A 19710-nucleotide genomic window follows, 5' to 3' on the forward strand; every position below is an offset into this window, starting at 1 on the left:
CCTTCAAAGTTTTCCCTTTGAGGCAAGGGGGCTGAGCCCCTGTGCCACCGGCCCCACTCCCTCACATCCAGACATTGGGTATTGGCTGGCTGTTAGTAAAGAATCTGCCTGCACTGTAGGAGACCTGAATTTGATCCCTGAGTCAGGAAGATCCCCTGGAGAAGGAAATGGGTGCTCACTCCAATATCTTGCCTGGAGAATCCCAGGGACAGAGGAGCCTGGTGGGCTTCAGTCCAAGGGGTTGCAAGAGTCAGACATGACTTAGCAACTAAACCATCACCACCACAGTGCTGGAGAGGACATTACCTGGTTAAGGCAGTTCCTTCAGCTGGGGGAAATTCTGTTTTCCAGAAGTGACTCAACTGTGAGCCTTCTGCAGCCAGCTTTTCTCACAGCTGGGCAAATGACTGCCTGGACCCTAAAGGGGACCTTTGTGGCACATTACAGCATCCCCTAAATCTGATTATTACCTTGTTCCAAATGTCCACTTGCCATCTTGTTGTTGTTCAGCTGCTTAGTCGTGCCCAACTCTCTGTGTCCCTATGGACGGCAGCATGCCAGGCTTCCACGTCCTTCACTGTTTACCTGAGTCTGCTCAAACTCATATCCATTGAGTCAGTGATGCCTTCCAAACCTCTCATCTTCTGTCATCCTCTTCTCCTCCGGCCCTCAGTATTTCCCAGCATCAGGGTCTTTTCCAATGAGTCGGCTCTTTGCATTAGGTGGCCAGAGAGTACTGGAGTTTCAGCTTCAGCATCAGTCCTTACAGTGAATATTCAGGGTTGATTTTTTTAGGATTGACTGGTTGGATCTCCTTGCTATCTAAGGGACTCTAAGAGTCTTCTTCAGCAGCACAGTTTGAAAGCATCAGTTCTTTGGTGCTCAGTCTTCTTTATGTCGAACTCTCACATCCATATAAGACTACTGAAAAAATATCCACCTCTGCAATTCCATTGTGAGTTACCAGCATTGGGAGGCTATACTGATACAGTTACCACATAATGGTGTCCTTCTGTACAGTTATTTCTGTGTTCCATTTTCCTCATTTTATCCAGTGATAAATGCAAATCTGACGCTATCACTCCTCTGAAGAACCCCTCAGTGGCCCTGTTGCACTCTCAGTAAACACCCAGCTCTCTAACAAAGCTTGAAGTTGCTGGCCCTGACTAATAACCACCCTGCCCTTCTCACCTCAGGGCCTTTGCACATGTTGAACCATCTGCCTTAATGGTTCCATGGCTCCATCTGCTTAGATGGCTTTCTGCTGTGCCTCAACATACTCATGCCCCATTGGCTCCCACTTCAATATCCGTCGAAGCCCAAAGGGCTTGCCGTGAATCCTTCTTGGTTCTCCAGAGTGGGGTGCAATTCTTGTCCCCTATCCTCCATACTTCCCACTGCACTGCACTGCTTCCTGTCCTGTCCCTTCCTCAGTCACTGTATGCTCTGTTACTGTGTGTGACAGACAGACCCAGAGAGACGCAGGGACAGGGGAAGACCCAGGCTGCTTATCTGTATAATGTCTGTTTCTGCCAGTAGACTGTAAGTTCCAGAAGAACAGGGAACCTGACTGCTTTGCTCAGCACTGCACCTGACCCCAAGCATACTGCCTGGCATGCAGTACCTGATCATCCAGAGTTTGTGGAGTAAAGAATGAATAGTCAACCAGAAATTAAAATCCAGACATGACTCTGGTCAACCTGAAAAGTACAGGGTGATGTTCAAGTGCCAGAGAATTAAACATCAGCTTTTATTTCCTGATTATAGGTCCAAAAGAGTTATTTCATTTTTCTACATTTCACTGTATTTCTGGTCTTGACCTCATTCTTTTTAGAATATATACATATGTGTACACATATGCATAGATATGCATGTATCTGCATGTATTCTATATGTACAGAATAGGGAATAAATTTTATGTGAAGAATAGATCATGCACTCATTTGATGTAGTCTTCTTTTATAGGTATCTCGATCTTTTAGCTTTTTAACACGTCCTACTGATAAAGAATCTGCCTGCGATGTAGAAGATGCAGAAGATTTTCGTTCAGTCCCTGGGTTGGGAAGATCCCCTGGAGGAGGAAATGGCAACCCACTCCAGGATCCTTGCCTGAAAAATCCCATGAACAGAGAAGCCTGGCAGGCTACAGTAATTGGGATCTCAAAAGAGTCAGACCTGACTTAGCGAGTAAACAGCAAAGAATTTCAAATAGCTTGTATATATAAAGTGTAGGCAATAATCAAAATATCTAAGTAAATCATCAATAAAGTAAAATATTTATAATAGCTATAAAATCAATTTTATAAATGTGAATGCTTATAAATTCCAGCCTTGATATTAAATAATGCTTAGAATGAGTCAGTGATGCAGGATTTTACAGGATTTATATTCAACTAGGTAAAGCTTCTGTTATTTATATTTGCATTTCAAAAACCAGGGAAAGGAAACATCTTTGACATCCTTTAAATGAGTGATTTTTATGTTCTACTCCTTTAATTTTTACGTTTAAAAAAACATGAAGTACATCTCAGTCTAGTTGAAATAACTCACTTTTTTATGCAAAAAATTTTTGTTTTGTTACCTTCTAAATACATGTGATTCCAGAAAGTTCTTGCATCGTTTCTTAATGCCAAATAATTCTACATGCAATTTATATTGTGTGACCTGTTTAGTTTGTTTGATAAAAAGCAGGTTTAATAAAGTTTCAGTGCCTTAAAGGATTTACCCATTAGCAAAAATTTTCTTTCCTGCTCTAGTGGCAATGTCATTTTCCAGAACTCAAGTAGTACATGTCTCCCAAGCCAAAAGGAGGCAATGTGAGAGCCCCCATCTTTTAAGTCAGATTCAGAGAGATAGAAAGCCAATAAACTGGATAACAGTGTTAATACATCTGAGACTTGTGAACTGGAAATAGTGTCTGATTAAAGAACTTACAAGAAGTAAGGTGTCCTTCATATCCTCAGATTCTGAAAGCTATGTCAAGAAAAGAAACTTTGTTAGTATTCTTCCTAGAGATGTAACTGTCTTTGATTTTTCCAAAACGCTAAGTGGGTGATTATTGGTTAAGCTTTGCAGTTATGATGATCTGATTGTCATTTAAATCATCAACTGCAGCAGAAAATCCTGAAATCTCAGACTCTTTGACTTTCCTTTTAGTAAATATCTAAGTGTGGCTTACCTGAGACTTGCACTGCTTGCATTTGATGTGTAACACCACAAAAAAGTTTTTATTTTGGTTGACACAGCTCCTTTTATAAAATTTGTTTGCTTGGAAAATGCCCAGAGAATTTCATTTGACTGGGAGATGTCTGGGCCCCATCTTCATTCTCTGCTCAACTTGGTTTCTCATTCATAAAAGAGGATTGGACTCACTGCTCTGGAGTGATAGCTGTGCCTACAGGTCGTTCCCTCTTCTCTCTTATACTGCTTCTCAGATAGTTTAGTTTTATTCTTATGTCTTAGGCCTCTAACAGGAAGGAGAAGTTTCTTTTCTAGGGGGCATACTCTATGTAGGTAGTCAAGAAAAATGATTTATATTATACATACATTATGGAAGTAAGAATTACTACCATTAAGAGATTCTTCAGTGACTGAGCGACTGAACTGAACTGAACTGAACCGAAGTGCTTAAATACTATATTCAGTTGCATTTGAATGATCTGAGTCTCCATGCAAAAATTTCCTATTTGATTTGCTTTCTTCTCAGTGAATGTCATAAATGGAGGTTCTTTGATCTTGACCCCTGGATTTCAGAACAATTCTTGGTACAGCTTTGAATCATTGTCTGAATCATTTGACATAAAAAATCACATCCCTATGTTTTATTTATTTCCAAGTCTAAATTTAGGAAATAGTTGTGAATTTCATGTTTTTGCCGAGAAAATTTTAATTTTACTGATACATAAAGAGTAATATTCCTAACCTGGAACCAGTAGCTATTGAAAATATACTTGATAAAATACTCACATTCCTATTTTTTTTTTAAATAACTTTTTGTTTTACTAAAACAATAAGAGTTCACAGAGGAATTAGAAAGTTCGGGATAAATCAAAGGCAGAAAATGTAAAGCACACAAATCCCATTTGTCAGTAACACTTAACATCTTAGTAAATTCCATAGGCTACTTTAAAAGTTTCAAGCTTTCTTTGTTCATGGCACCCTCAGTATTGCAGTCATTTCTTTCTGGTGCTTTACACCAATATAAATTATGTTTTCTATGTAGTTAGGCCCAAGCCAGCTAATAGTAGTAGTTCACACAGTGTCCAAGAGGTGTTGCTGTGTTTCTCTTGAAATTTTAAAATATCCTGGGGGGCTCTTGTGAGCTCATTGCACACATTCCTAATTCTTGAGATTATATTGAAAAGTTGGCTAATGAAAACAGAAGTTGTAAATAACATCTACAGAGAATGTGACCAGTCTTTTTATATATGGAGTTAAGGACAGCCATAAAATAGTGAGGCTTATAGTCAATGTCACAATTTAAATTTTCTGTACATTTCTTGGTGTCACCTGTCTGTCCTTCATGCCAGCACTCTCTTCCCAGTTGGAATCTGTCCCTTAAAAAGGATAAGCTTTCCATACCTTTTCCTGAATTTGATTAAATATTTTAATTCTTACACGTACATATTCCTTAAAGCATAGGGTTAAAAAGGTAGGCCTTGGAGCTCTGGGCCTGGATTTGAATCTAGTATCTTGCTTACCCTCTGACCTCAAACAGGTGACTTAACTTCTCCCATTCTCAGTTTTCTCAGCTATCAAATAGGGATAGTAAGAGTTGTTGAGAGGATTAAGTAAATTAGTGTATGTGATGCACTTGTAACTGTGCCTGTGCCTGTGTGTGCTAAGTCGCCTCAGTTGTGTCTGACGCTTTGCGACCCTTTGGACTGTAGCCTGCCAGACTCCTCTGTCCATGGGGATTCTCCAGGCAGGATTATTGAAGTGGGTTGTCATGCCCTCTTCCAGGGGAACTTCCCGACTCAGGGATTGAATCCACATCTCTTTTGTCTCCTGCATTGGCAGGCGGGTTCTTTACCACTAGCGCCACCTGAGAAGCCCCATAACAGCGCCTAGCACATGCTAAATGCTCAATAAAGGCTATTACTACTGGTAATAAAATGAAAATAAAGACAGGGACCTCTCTTTAGAGATTGTTGGAATCAAGTAGTGGATGGAGAATGATTTGGGAAGGAAAAACCTCACCACCTCCCCCTTCTGCCACTTTCCCATCTCTGTCATAGCTACAAGGTGGCTGCATATTGTAAAGATTTACATCTCTTAGTCTTGAAGAATTTTGAGATGGTAGAAAAAGGAGTTTCTCTTACATGATGCTAAGGAATTCATTGCTGTGGTTTGCAGCATCAGGATGGGTGAAATGGAGACAAAAGAGCTAAGATCTAAGGATTTTTTTTTCATAATAGTTATGTTTATCTTTTTAGGATAAAAACATTACTTTCACATTTTAGACAGTTTGGAAAATAATGAATAATGTAAAAATCAAGAGCCAGAGAAAAGCCACTATAACTTTTTTATAGATATTTATCCCAGATCTCTTGATTTTTTTATATATTTGGGATCATAATTATATATATGATATTATATATTGCATTTATCACAACGTATTTTGATCAATTTTCAGTGAAATGAAATATTCTTAGTAAATGAGACTCAGTGATTTGTCATCGTGTAGATATATTCTGGTGTATAGGATGTATTCTTACTTGTATGACCATCCTCTTATGGGTAAGCATTTAAGGTGCTTATTCTAAATTACATCTTTGTGCATAAAACTTCACTTATAACTTTGATTATCTGCTGAAGACAGATCCTCAGAACTGGAACTACTAAATGACAATAGTACAGCATTGTTCTTCGAGTTTGGATGTCTTTCCGTGGGCAGTGTAAACCAGTGCCTTGTTCAGCGTCCCTTTGCCAAGCCTGAGCATTTGCAAAGTGATAGGCGCAGCGAGGTGTCCTTTGATTTTAATTTGACACTTCTTTGATTTTTAGTGAAGCTTATATGTTTATTTCCATTTGCATTTCTTAGTCTGCAAGTTTTTCCTTTACATCCTTTGTCCACTTTTCTCTTGAGGTGTATTTTTGATGCGATTATAACTCCTCTTCATATATTAAAATTTCCCTTATATTTGTTATAAACATATTCTCAGTCTTTAATCTAACTTTTCATTTTTAGTGTAATCTGTTAATTTTTGTTTATGCATTGAAATCTCTATTTTTATTTCTTTGATTTCTTCTGTTGCTTTTGCATTCAGAAAATGTAAATGCATATACCCCTCACATATACTTCTAATTTTATTTTTAATTATTTCATTTAATCATTTTTTATTTATTATGAAATTAATGTAACATTCATCCCAAATAGCTGTTTTCCCCATTCTGTTAGTTAAATCTGGAGAGGGAAATTGCAACCCACTCTAGTATTCTTGCCTGGAAAATCCCATGGACAGATGAGCCTGGTGGGCTACAGTCCATGGAGTCACAAAGAGTCAGACACGACTGAGCACAGTAGTCGAATAATATGTCTATTAAGTTATTGCACATAGAAGAGGTGTTCCAGGGTTATAGTATTATATTAAATTGATTCCATTTTATTTTACTCTGTTGATCAGAGAGTACCCTTCTTTTCTGTCCCATTTCTACTGCTCCATGGTACCTAGTATCTCCTATTGAAGCTGTGATAGAGAAATTGGCTCACTCTCCAGATGCAGCCATGTGTATTTATATTTTCACTTATGGTAGCTTCACCAGTCATTGCTTCTCCATCTGCTTTCCATCTTCTAGAAACTTGGTGAGATCTTTTGACAACAGATAGTCTTCCTCTCTTATTCTTCAGTTTTGGGGTTTGTAACTTTTAAAACATGCCTTTACTTGAACTGCCCTGATGATCCAGGGGTTAAGACTCTGCAGTTCTGATGCAAGGAGTGTAGGTTTGATCTCTGGTCAGGAGACTAAAATCTCACATCCTATAAGGTACAGCCAAAAAAAAAAAAAATGGTTTACTAATTTCAGTGGAATTTTGATAGAGGAGATGAATCAGATGAAATGATTGTGTTTAGATCTCTAGCATGTCTGGCAACTATAAACACACATATTTGAACATTTTTTATTTATTCATTCAAAATATATGCTTGCCGTGTCTCTCATGTATCAAACTACTTCCAAAGATAGAACCTTGAACTGAATCTAGGCTTCATGAGCTTTTGTTTAAGTGGTGCCTTGTAGATATATAATTAGGAAACTGGTTCTGTAGTGAAGCTGAGGCAAAATGTCATGGCCACATACTATTGAGAAAAGTAAAGAACTCCAAGCTAGACTTCGACAGTATGTGAACTGAGAACTTCCAGATGGATTTAGAAAAGGCAGGGAAACCAGAGATCAATTTGCCAACATCTGTTGGATCATAGAAAAAGCAAGAGAATCTAAGAAAAAACATCTACTTCTGCTTCATTGACTAGGCTAAAGCCATTGTTAAAGAGATGGGAATACCAGACCACCTTACCTGCCTCCTGTGAAACCCATATGCAGGTCAAGAAGCATCAGTTAGAACCAGACATGGAATAATGGGCTGGTTCCAAATTGGGAAAGGTGTATGTCAAGGCTGTATATTGTCACCCTGCTTATTTAACTTATATGCAGAGTATATCATGTGAAATGCCAGGCTGGATGAAGCACAAGTCAGAACCAAGATTGCTGGGAGAAATATCAATAACCTCAGATATGCAGATGACACCACCCTTATGGCAGAGAGCGAAGAGGAACTTAAGAGCCTCTTGATGAAGGTGAAAGAGGAAAGTGAAAAATCTTGCTTAAAACTGAACATTTAAAAAACTAATATCATGGCATCCAGTCATATCACTTCATGGCAAGTAGATGGGGAAACAATAGAAACAGTGAGAGATTTTATTTTCTTGGGCTCCAAAATCACTGCAGATGGTGACTGCAGCCATGAAATCAAAAGACACTTGCTCCTTGGAAGAAAAGTTAGGACCAACCTAAACAGTGTATTATAAAGCAGAGACGTTACTTTGCTAACAAAGGTCTGTCGTCAAAGCTGTGGTTTTTCCAGTAGTCATGTATGGATGTGAGAGTTGGACCATAAAGAAGGCTGAGACCTAAGAATTTGATGCTTTTGAACTGTGGTGTTGGAGAAGATTCTTGAGAGTCCCTTGGACTGCAAGGAAATCAAACCAAGTCAATTCGAAAGGAGATCAATCCTGAATATTCATTGGAAAGACTTATGCTGAAGCTGAAGCTGCAATACTTTCGCCACCTGATGTGAAGTGCTGACTCACTGGAAAAAACCCTGATGCTGGGAAAGATTGAAGGCAGGAGGAGAAGGGGACGACAGAGGATGAGATGGTTGGATGCCATCACCGACTCAATGGACATGAGTTTGAGCAAGCTCCGGGAGATGGTGAAGGACAGGGAAGCCTGGTGTGCTACAGTCCATCAGGTCACAGAGAGTTGGACACAACTGAGCTACTGAACAACAACAAAAGGAGACCAAGGCAGGACTGATCCTAGAGAAATGAAGGTCCTGATTATGTTTCACATACGCAGCTGAACAGTCTCAGCTGTCCATCTATTACTGTTTTAGAAAAGAGCCTTCTTCCTGCCTGGATGACCTAGGTCATATCCCCATTTAAGCATGGTCTACTCCTCTTTATATCAAACATTTCTCATAGGTGTGCCTCTTAATAGACATATAATGTTGAATTTGTTTCTTAAGCCAACCCGAATATTTTTTTCCCTAAAGGGAAATTGAACTTTCCATTCACTGTCGTAATTGGTGTGTTAATCTTACTTGTCACAACTTCTTTTAGATCTGCATTGTCTATTTCTAATACCTTTCTTGCTTTCTTTTCTTTTTTGTTCTTTGTAATGCAGGGTGTGCTTATTTTATGTTTCCTTCAGTGATTTGGGAGTTATATATGTTATTTATAATTCTATTACTGGTTATCTTTAGGTTTTAAAATATGTGTTTGAAAAAGCATTTTTTTCCCTTGTGTTAAAAGTTAAGAACACATCACCAATGTTTGAATTCTACTTTTGTAAAATGAGCAGTTTGACATGCTTTCAACTCCCCCGACCTACTTCTAATCTTTTGTCAATGTAGAATCAGATACCACAGTCATTTTTATTTATTAATCTGAGTCATGCTGAACAACTAGATTGGACTAGTAAGGGAGAGATATTTCTGTTTTAATGTAGTGAACTAATGTTTCTGCATTATTCATACACTAGTGACTTTCTTTAAAGTATAAATCTTATTAACATTTTAGTATGTAACAGGTAAGAACATGACAATCTCTAGGTTTGTCTTTCTTTTAAAGAGATGAAAGAAACCTTAAGGAGTTAAGCCTACATCTTAGACTTTACCATTTGGAAATTAAATTTAATATCAATCAAATTATTTTTGTATGATTTTTAAACATGCTTTCTTGGGGCTTCCCATGTGGCACTGGTGGTAAAGATCTTACCTGCCAATGCAGAAGACATAAAGGATGTGAGTTTGATCCCTGGGTCCAGAAGATCGTCTGAGGAGGGCATGGCAACCCACTCCAGTATTCTTGCCTGGAGAATCCCATGGACAGAGGAGCCTGGCGGGCTGCAGTCCATGAAGTCACAAAAAGTTGGACATGACTGAAGTGACTTTGCATGTACCACAGTGCCACAGAGTCAACTAATTAGGCTTTTTAAAAACATCCTAAGAAAATCAACTTGAAATCTTGGCTTTACTTTTTGAATCAAGTGAGGGGGGGCTTTAAAGACAAATATTTTTAAAGCGAAAGATAAAACATAGTTAAATAGTTTTTAGGGAAAATGTACTGATGATAATAAAGCTAGTTTGCATCTCCCACACCTCTGAAATTTGATTTATTCATGGCTAGTATGCCTTTAAAAATAATTTGACTAAGCCTTTGCAATCAAGACAAGAGTGAAAGAGTTAAATAATTTTCCTTGCTACTCACTTTTTGTGTATATCTGAGTAGCAGCTCCACTACAGGGAGATGTGTGGAGGTAGAGAAATATCAAACCAAGCTTTTGCTCTCTGTGGATAATAAAAATTACCCACTTTCTCACAGATGTCAAATCTGGCAGATTTCCATAGAAAATTTGGATTGAATGTCAACTACCCAAATTATTTTAGTGTCTGCTGAAGTGTGTGCTTGGCAGGGATTTCAGCAGGAAAATAGGAAGTGGGTTTGAAAACATTAATAATATCTGAATACAACTCCTTAAGCTGATTGTTCCATAGATGAACCAAAGCATATATTGTCCCTTCTAACCAGAGCCCTCCAAGAAGTCCAGGTGGACACATTGTTAATGTTTCAAATGTAGACGTTAAGAGGAGGGCTTATTTAGGAAACAGGATTTGCTATGGACAGGGTAGATCTTTGCCTTCTCCTTGAATAGCTGAGACTGGCTATTTAACAGCTAAACATAGTACAAATGACACAAATACCATGTAGGCGACAAAGAGAACTTAGATTTTATTAGTTATAATTTCTGGACCAGTAGATGTTTTCAAAGTGTACTGAGGTTTGGTTAGAAGATCTGAGTTGTAGCACTAACACTGACATTCAGAACCCTCCATCTCTCCAGCTCATAGTTTCTTCATCTGTAAATCAAAGGGGATGTAATTGCATCATCTTTTGTCTTTAAAAATACTTTCAGCATATTTTGATCTGTGTTGATAAGGAAAAATGGAGATAACTTAATACTAGGTAAATCTAGTTGGTTTGTTTTCCATGAGAAGAAACAAAGCTCCTTTGCTTAAGAAATTAAAACTGCAGTATATCAAGTAACATAAAATGAGTTCTGAGAAGTTATGCAATATCAAGGGATCAGCTTAATCGTCACATGCATTCTAAATTTCTCTAAATCTGTCTATTGTTATTCATCAGAAGTTCTCATCTTTCTTCTTCCAAATGTTTTCATTGTGCAGTTTGTTCATTCAGTCAATAAATATTTATTGAGCACTTATTATGTCCCAGACACTGTGCTAAATGTTAGGTAATGAACAAAACAGGCATGACACTTTACCTTCATGAAGTTTGCCTTCTAATGGGGAAAACAGATGACAACATAACCAAATTCAATTTGTACTATGTCAGTCAGATAGTGATAGATGGAGAAAAGGGAGACTTGGTATGTCTTATATGTGTTTGAATATATGTGTGTGCACACACATTTAACATATGGTAGGTAGAGAAATCTTTTCTGAGAAAGTGAAATTTAAGATGAGGACCGAAGAAGATGAGATAGAGAGTCATCTGAGTGAGGTGTATTTCAGGTAAAGACAGAGCAAATGCAAAACCCTTAGGCAGGAACATGCTGGGCTTTGCAACAGCAGTGCTTCATTCCCTGTCAACAATGTTTTGTTGTCGTTGTTTAGTTGCTGAGTCATTTCTGACTCTTTTGTGACCCTATCGATTGTAGCCTGCCAGGCTCCTCTGTCCATGGGATTTCCCAGGGAAGAATACTAGAGTGGGTTGCCATTTTCTTCTCCATGAGAATGCTTAGTATACACCAATTATTTGCCAATTGTCCTTTCTTTTCTTGTGAAATAGACATTGATAAGCATGTAGACACAAGCCCTATAATAAAATATATAGGAATCATGATACTTTGTTTAGGGCAGAGTGAGCCCTCGAGGAATGAGTAGTCAGTTGTATGCTGCTGCTGCTAAGTTGCTTCAGTCGTGTCCGACTCTGTGTGATGCCATAGACGGCAGCCCGCCAGGCTCCTCTGTCCCTGGGATTCTCCAGGCAAGAATACTGGAGTGGGTTGCCATTTCCTTCTCCAGTGCATGCATGCATGCTAAGTCGCTTTAGTCATGTCCAACTCTGTGCGACCCCATGGACAGCAGCCCACCAGGCTTCTCTGTCCATGTAATTCTCTAGGCAAGAGTACTGGAGTGGGTTGCCATTTCCTTCTCCAAGTCAGTTGTATATGGGGAGTCAAAAGAGAATTCACACAACGTCTGTTTCTACAAATTGTATCATAGATTGTTCTTAATCCTTTTTATTTTTGCAGGTGCTCAAGTTAAGAACTTTAATATGGCTTTAAATATATAAGGAATGGTATGAATATGATGGAGAATTTTTCTTTAGTTTTGTGGGAAAAAGAAAAACGGAAGCAAATATTACTGGGTTCCCACTCTGTGCCAGATGTGCTCCACTAGGCACTTGGTACATGTGATCTTTTGTTCTCATAAGAACAAACATGTTTCCTTGTTTTATAGATAGTGAAACTTGGGCTTTGAGAGGTAAAGAAGTTGTCTTCAAATTACAGAGTGAGTACATGGTTGAAACAGTTTTCAAATTCAGGTCTTCTTCCTAACTCCTAATATGTATTTCCCTATCCTCACTTGTTCCTGGTTATATTGTCAAATGGGGACTTGAGATATAGTAACCAGTCCATTCTAAAGGAGATCAGTCCTAGGTGTTCATTGGAAGGACTGATGCTAAAGCTGAAACTCCAATACTTGAGCCACCTCATGCGAAGAGTTGACTCATTGGAAAAGACTCTGATGCTGGGAGGGATTGGGGGTAGGAGGAGAAGGGGACGACAGAGGATGAGATGGCTGGATGGCATTACCGACTTGATGGACATGAGTTTGAGTGAACTCTGGGAGTTGGTGATAGACAGGGAGGACTGGCGTGCAGTGATTCATGGGGTCGCAAAGAGTTGGACACGACTGAGCGACTGAACTGAACTGAACATAAAGATAAAGATGAAGGTAACCTGTTGGGTTATAGATTCTTAGGACTGTGATTAACTGTAATATCATTTCAGCCTAAACTTGGGAGACTTGAATTAAAAATTTTCTGATAAATCTTAATAATACCAAATACTGAATATCTTACCTAACACCCATTTGCGTGTGTGCACACACACACACCCACCCAACCACATATATCTTTGTCTCTGGGGTGAATACTGTCATTACTCTGATATAAAGTGCTCTCTTTTTTAATCCTCATGACAGGGCTGTGAAGAAGATTTTATTACCTTTAGTTGAGAGATGGTATGTTCAAATATGCATCTCATTCTGGAACCCTCATTCTTACCAGTTATGGGTAGGGTTTATTTCAGTATGTATATACCTCACATGGTTGAGAATGTTCTTTTTTATATTATATCTAAAACACATCTCTTTTCTTTTTGACCGCACCGTGCAACTTGCGGGATCTTAATTCTCCTGCTAGGGTTTGAACCTGGGTTCTGGGAAGTGAAAGTGCAGAGTTCTAGCCACTGGATCACCCGGGAATTCCCTAAAATACATCTTCTTATCATGAAAATGCTTTTCTTCCTCCACAGAGACACAGGATGAAGCTATTCAGTACTGTTCTTTATATATTGGAATACACTTATAAATGTGTATTCCCTTTCTGATTTATGTGACTGGGATATATTTGAAATATTGTATCTGAAATCTGATAAATATTGATTTGTTTGAAAATGTTGTAGGTATTTGAATCTGTCATAAATCAGTTATAAAAGATCACACTCATATTTTGTATCTATGGTTATATAACTTAAAAAATTTTATAGTATAAGTCCAACTGAAAGCTTACATTTTTATCCTCACAGTCAGTAGTTTAAGTATATATAAAATTTTATTATGTTCCATTAGTACACTCTATGAATTTATTTTATACAAATAGTTTTTCAAAATTGATATGTGATGGCATGAACTTTTTCAAAGTTATACGGTTATATGATTGCTAGAGCTAGGATTTTCATGCCTCTTATTTAAGAAAACTCTCTGCCATAAGGGTGCCCTATGGCAGAAAGTAAAGAAGAACTAAACAGCCTCTTGATGAAACTGAAAGAGGAGAGTGAAAAAGTTGGCTTAAAGCTCAACATTCAGAAAACTAAGATCATGACATCCTGTCCTATCACTTCGTGGCAAGTAGATGGGGAAACAGTGGAAACAGTGGCTGACTTTATTTTTTTGGGCTCCAGAATCACTGCAGATGGTGACTGCAGCCATGAAATTAAAAGACGCTTACTCCTTGGAAGGAATGTTATGACCAATCTAGACAGCATTTTAAAAAGCAGAGGCATTACTTTGTCAACAAAGGTCCATCTAGTCAAGGCTATGGTTTTTCCAGTGGTCAAGTATGGATGTGAGAGTTGGACTATAAAGAAAGCTGAGCACAGAAGAATTGATGCTTTTGAACTGTGGTGTTAGAGAAGACTCTTGAGAGTCCCTTGGAGTGCAAGGAGATCCAACCAGTCCATCCTAAAGGAGCTCAGTCCTGGGTGTTCACTGGTAGGTCTGTTGTTGAAGCTGAAACTCCAATACTTTGGCCACCTGATGTGACGAGCTGACATATTTGAAAAGACCCTGATGCTGGGAAAGATTGAGGGCAGGAGGAGAAGGGGACGACAAAGGATGAGATGGTTGGATGGCATCACCGACTCAATGGACACGAGTTTGATTAAACTCTGGGAGTTGGTGATGGACAGGGAGGCCTGGCATGCTGAGGTTCATGGGGTCGCAAAGAGATGAACACAACTGAGTGACTGAACTGAACTGAACTGATTTAAGAAAACAGTAAAAAAAAAGAAAACAGTATATCCAAAGTTAACTATTAGTCACACCCTTGGTACATCAAATGTTTAAGGAGAAAAGGAGAAATAAATATTTGTATTATCATGTGAAAAATAGGGCCCTTAAAAAATTAAATAACTTTTAAAATATAAAATATACTATCTTTGGTAATAACTAACCTTTATTGACTATTTACCAGAAGCTAAACATTGTGTTGTCTTCTACGTGTATTAATTCACTGCAAGTTCACAGTAACGCTAAGTTGAGTTCAGTTCAGTCACTCAGTCGTGTCCGACTCTTTGTGACCCCATGAATTGCAGCATGCCAGTCTTCCCTGTCCATCACCAACTCCCGGAGTTCGTTCAAACTCACATCCATCGAGTCGTTGATGCCATCCAGCCATCTCATCCTCTGTCGTCCCATTTTTTTATTGCTCCCAAGATGGGAATACCAGACCACCTGACCTGCCTCTTGAGAAACCTATATGCAGGTTAGGAAGCAACAGTTAGAACTGGACATGGAACAACAGACTGGTTCCAAATAGGAAAAGGAGTACGTCAAGGTTGTATATTGTCATCCTGCTTATTTAACTTCTATGCAGAATACATCATGAGAAATGCTGGGCTGGAAGAAGCATAAGCCAGAATCAAGATTGCCGGGAGAAATATCAATAACCTCAGATATGCAGATGACACCACCCTTATGGCAGAGGGTGAAGAGGAACTAAAAAGCCTCTTGATGAAAGTGAAAGAGGAGAGTGAAAAAGTTGGTTTAAAGCTCAACATTCAGAAAACGAAGATCATGGCATCTGGTCCCATCACTTCATGGCAAATAGATGGGGAAACAGTGGAAACAGTGTCAGACTTTATTTTGGGGGGCTCCAAAATCACGGCAGATTGTGACTGCAGCTATGAAATTAAAAGACGCTTACTCCTTGGAAGGAAAGTTATGACCAACCTAGATAGCATATTGAAAAGCAGAGACATTACTTTGCCAACAAAGGTCCATCTAGTCAAGGCTATGTTTTTTCCAGTAGTCATGTATGGATGTGAAAGTTGGACTCTGAAGAAAGCTGAACGCCGAAGAATTGATGCTTTTAAACTGTGGTGTCGGAGAAGACTCTTGAGAGTCCCTTGGACTGCAAGGAGATCCAACCAGTCCATTCTAAAGGAGATCAGTCCTGGGTGTTCTTTGGAAGGAATGATGCTAAAGCTGAAACTCCAATACTTTGGCCACCTCATGTGAAGAGTTGACTCATTGGAAAAGACTCTGATGCTGGGAGGGTTTGGGAGCAGAAGGAGAAGGGGACAACAGAGGATGAGATGGCTGGATGGTATCACTGACTCGATGGACATGAGTCTCAGTGAACTCCGGGAGTTGGTGATGGACAGGGAGGCCTGGAGTGCTGCGATTCATGGGGATGCAAAGAGTTGGACATGACTGAGTGACTGAACTGAACTGAATACTACTATTAATGTATTATAACAATCTGCTAGTTTTTAATATTTTACCTTAAACAAAGGGTATGTTGAAGTTCCAGAAAATTAATATGATATATGTCTGGAGTTTTGAACCTAATTCTGTCACTAGTCTGTCACTAACTTAATAATATATGTATTTTCAGTTTCATTTCTTTTTATAGCTGAGTAAGTACTCCATTATATATATTACCACATCTTTGTCCATTTGTCTGTCGATGGACATTTAGGTTGCTTCCATGTCCTGACTGTTGTAAATAATGCTGCAATGAACATTGCAGTTATATGTGTTTTTTTAAATTATGGTTTTCTCAGGGTATATGTGCAGTGGTGGGATTGCTGGGTTATATGGTAATTCTGTGGACCTATAGTATATCATGCAAAGTGAAGTAAGTCAGAAAGAGAAAAACAAATATTATATATTAATGCGTATATGTGGAACCAAAAAATGCTACATATGAACCTATATTTTTTGGTTAATTGATTTAGCCTATGTAGTAGTTAATGAAATCAAATTTTCAGGGCTAGAATAGAAATGTAGACATAGAGAGCAAATGAGTGGACATAGGGGGAAGGGAAGGGTGAGAGGCATTGAGAGATTAGGTTTGATATATATCCACTATGATGTGTAAAATGGATAGTGGGAAGCTGCTCTATAGCACAGGGAGCTCAGCTTGGTACTCAGTGATGACCAGGATGTGTGGGATGGGGTGGGAGGGAAGTCCAAGAAGGAGGTGATGCATGTATACATATAGCTGATTCACTTCATTGTACAGCAAAAACGAACACAGCAGTGTAAAGCAGTTATACGCCAGTAGAAAATAATAATAATATATATATCTCCATCCTGCAATTAACACATCCTTACCTGTTTGTTTGACTCTATAGTCTCACTGAACTAATTTGAGAATGAATAAAATAATTCATCTGCCCTATCCCTTTGTGAGTATGAGTTTGGTTTATTCCCCAAGCAAAAACTTGACTGTGCAGTGAAGAATTTGTTGTTTGCAGGTAATTTTTTTTCCCCTCTTACACTTTTAACTTGTTATCAAAGGTATAACATAGAGAAAATGTGAGACAATTCAGTATAATATCTGTGAGAAACGTCAGCTCCATGAGACACTAACATAACTGTTTCAGACTTTCTATAGGAAAGAAAATTTAGGTCAGCATTGATGAATAACTTGCACTAGAATGGATAATCGGGGACACACAACATACACTCACAAACATGTACATGCACACACAGGCAGTTTTTCTTTCAAAGCTGCCATTATTTCCATTACCTCCATTCATAATACCTCCAGTTACAATGAACATCGTTTATTGGCAATAGTTGTTACCACAGACTTTGTTATCTTGTTTAGTTCTTATGCTTTTTAAATGCCTTAAATCCCATGGATGGAGGAGCCTGGTAGGCTGCAGTCCATGGGGTCACTAAGAGTCAGACACGACTGAGTGACTTCCCTTTCACCTTTCACTTTCATGCACTGGAGAAGGAAATGGCAACCCACTCCAGTGTTCTTGCTTGGAGAATCCCAGGGACCGGGGAGCCTGGTAGGCTGCCATCTCTGGGGTCGCAAAGAGTCGGACACGACTGAAGCGACTTAGCAGCCACATCTTGGGTGAGGAGATCTTTTTCACTTGTGTTAACATCAGAAAGAACACCTTAAGGAAGTATATAAGTATACTTTGCTAATAATGACAATCTGTGACAGCCAGTAAACTAAGTTAGCTGTACATACATAACAAAACATATGTACGTCTAACTTAAATTTACTATCAGTGTGACATAGGTTGCTAGCTGGACTTTTGCCTCTTATGAATGGGATTCCTAAAAGGGCATGATCAAGCATATAACTAATAAACAGCCTTAGAAATTGAATGATGGATTTGATCTCACTGCTGTTTGGTTGACAGATGGGAATCAAACAGACATAAACTCTGTACTTCCAATTTATTGCTGGGAAGGGAAATTGTGTGCCCAAAATGCCATAAGACAGGTTGTTCTTCCAGCATTTATAGTCTGGTGGGAAGGAGAAAATAAAGGTCCTGTAGTCTTTCAAAAAAGACAGTTTTAAGCCATTTTCAACATAATATTTCAGACTTCCAGTTTGGATGAGATTGTGAGTATATCAGGGCCAACTTCTGAACCTTTTGAAGTTCATTCACAGCATATAATGTATTTTTTTTCCAATTTCTGTTTTAATTCAATGTTGAATTAAATGAAAGATTCTTTAGCCAACGTACTGCAGGTGCTCACTGAATATTCTACTTATAGTAACCCTAAAGATGCTTCCTTGAAATGTTAAAATTTGTTCTGTAAGTATATATTTTTATTTTTCTACATTCTATCTAGATAGCCCAAATAATTATGTGTTCAAATATGTTGAGTCAACACTGCAAAACTAAGATAGTCTCTAGTATGGTATGAATATGAAATGAAACTATGATATTCATGGACCTGAAATTTAAAAAAAACAATATAGATCTAGGAGCTTATTTCCAGATTTAATGTAGTATACTCTTTGACTTTTATATGATAAATCTTTAAACACTTCAGTATAAGAAAACTTCTGATATTCATTTTTATGTGATTATCTTTGGGAAGATACCAATAATTATATTTCATGTGTCTCTTTAATTGCAATTATTTAATGTTTAATCTTCAAATTTCATGCAAATATAATTAGTAAGAGTTCTATCAGCATGATTACCCACTTGAGATTTTTCTGTTCAAACATAAATTGAAGTAGCAGTACCTAAGTACATGAAATTTTATTAATTAATGAAGAAATTTATTAATTCACAAGCTTTGGTTACTCACTTATCATGTGTGGGTATCAGAACTGAATTCTTAAGTATTTCAAATCTGTGGATGAACCACTCAGCTTTGCAAGGAGTGAATGTGTCTGACCTTCTGGCTATAGCATTAACACCGGCTAATATTTTCACATAAACAGGCCTGCTAATGAGGAATCAGGGAAAAGGAATGTGTATAACTTAGTATAACCCAGACAGGAAGAAAGAAAAGCTAAGCTCACATCCTATTGATGGAACATTGAACAGAAAATTTAGAATCTGAATAATGTATTAGATTGGTCACAGAAAAAAGTTTCATGACTTAATGGTGAATTGGTTTAGGTGTATGGTCAAAATATGCCCATATTTGTGCAAAAGGAGATTAAATCTGCTTGTACATTAGTCAGGGAAAAGATGAAAACTACGAACAAGGACACCGGATAAGACTGTTCTAAAGAATAGAAACTGGAGGTATCTGTTGAAGGAGAGCACTTTAGTGTGAACTCTGAAAGCATTAATAGTGTGATCCTATTAGAAAGGTTCAAGGTTTTTAAAAGGGTTGAAAATAAGACCTCTAAAGGGAAAATTAATAAAGAATATTCCTACTAAAGCTGTTTGCTTGGAACAATTAAGAAACATTTAATAAAAAAATTTTAACTTGATTGTATGAAAACTGACAGAGCTAAAGATAGGATAAGGGGAGAGAACGCTTGTTTATTAAAGTAGTGATTGCTCTACCTTTGGTGCCTTTGTGCAACGTGTGTAATTTTTTCCAAATATTTTCTATATATTTATGTGCTTATCCCAGAGTTTTATCACTGTGACATGCACTTCCCAGGTGGCTCA

At 38.1% G+C, this 19710-nt stretch overlaps 1 protein-coding gene across 21 annotated transcripts in view; it reads left to right on the top strand.

The window, feature by feature from the left end:
* The window catches only part of SOX5 (SRY-box transcription factor 5), a 1171821-nt gene that overhangs the window by 247112 nt on the left and 904999 nt on the right, over window positions 1-19710 (top strand). For 2 of the 21 annotated variants that reach the window (XM_070788603.1, XM_070788597.1), the window contains exon 4: window positions 12266-12316. The exons of the other annotated variants lie outside the window; for them this stretch is intronic. The gene's annotated coding sequence lies outside the window, so the exon portion shown is untranslated. The remainder of the gene's footprint in view (window positions 1-12265; window positions 12317-19710) is intronic. 21 annotated transcript variants of the gene reach the window in all.

The sequence above is a fragment of the Bos indicus genome, chromosome 5 (assembly GCF_029378745.1).
Source record: "Bos indicus isolate NIAB-ARS_2022 breed Sahiwal x Tharparkar chromosome 5, NIAB-ARS_B.indTharparkar_mat_pri_1.0, whole genome shotgun sequence".
NCBI lineage: Eukaryota > Metazoa > Chordata > Mammalia > Artiodactyla > Bovidae > Bos > Bos indicus.